Below are 1,282 nucleotides of genomic sequence, written 5' to 3'. Positions count from 1 at the left end.
ATGGCCAGGAAAAAAATGGTTTTCAGTTTTGTTATAGTTAGCATAATTTCATTTACTAATGATTAGATTTTATTAACTTTTGATTAAATAAAAATAATTTCTGTTTAACAGGTATCACATTGAAAGCTATGATTTTATTAACTTTTGATTAAATAAAAATAATTTCTGTTTAACAGGTATCACATTGAAAGCTATTAAATTACAAAGTGTTTGTGTTGTTTAAGATAAACATTATTTTACATTTCTTGCCCACAAGGGATTATGTCCGATCTTTTAGCATACTGCTGTATGTCTTCTCAAATCATGATCACAGGAAAAGTTGTTGATAAGAATTACCAACAAAAACAAAGTTGATGAATACGCACAAGTGTTACAAATTAAGTTTAATTACCAATGAACATCAGCTTGGATGACACTTCACTCGACCGACAGAGGAAAGTGACCGATCAAACTGATTATGTAAACAGAATTCTGATTGTTCGAAAGCGTCTTCTTGTCTCCGGTTCTGATTTTCCGCCTATTCTTGTGGAGACCTTTGACACGGAGTATCAAAGTTTTAATCCCTTTCACACTTATAAAATGTCAAGCAAACGTTAAAATTTGACATTACCGTTATTATCAGTATGGGTAGAACTTACGAATTGTTTATTGCGAAGGAGAAATTAAATATGTTGAATATGCGTTTAAACGTGACAATGGAGCTGCCGGAAGACATTTTAATGTTAATGAAGCCAATGTTCGAAATTGGCGTAAACAGTACAACAAACTTAAAACTGTGCCTAGTAATAAACAGACAAAAATAAAACCATACAATCAAGATTATCCATATCTTTACATTTTTTTTCAGTCAGGAATATCCATATCACTATGTATGTCAGTGGTGCTCCATTGCGAGAGGTAGAAACTCCAAGCACTGTAAAATATGGCCTGGACCGTGATTACCAATATGAACTTCAGACTTCAAAACGTAATTAACCATTTAATGGCTTTCGTAAATTCATACAGAAAAAGTAAACATTATATCGTCCAGCATAGATAAAAGTCAACTTCATTATATTTAAGCCATTATTTTTTCTGTAAAACCTATTCTGACATTAAATGAGTCAATTTCCAGTACAAATGTTTACGTTTTGTACGTCTTTTTTTACACGACCTACCTGTGTAATTTACGCACCCCTAAGGTTTATTCTTATTTTTGCCACATAATTTACCTTTCTCTTTATAAATATCCCATAAATTCCATACAGTCTTGGCTTTATTGTCTCATCTTACTTAACATATA

Source organism: Octopus bimaculoides, chromosome 9 (genome assembly GCF_001194135.2).
Source record: "Octopus bimaculoides isolate UCB-OBI-ISO-001 chromosome 9, ASM119413v2, whole genome shotgun sequence".
In the NCBI taxonomy this organism is placed as follows: domain Eukaryota; kingdom Metazoa; phylum Mollusca; class Cephalopoda; order Octopoda; family Octopodidae; genus Octopus; species Octopus bimaculoides.
Note: the sequence above shows the minus strand (reverse complement) of the source record.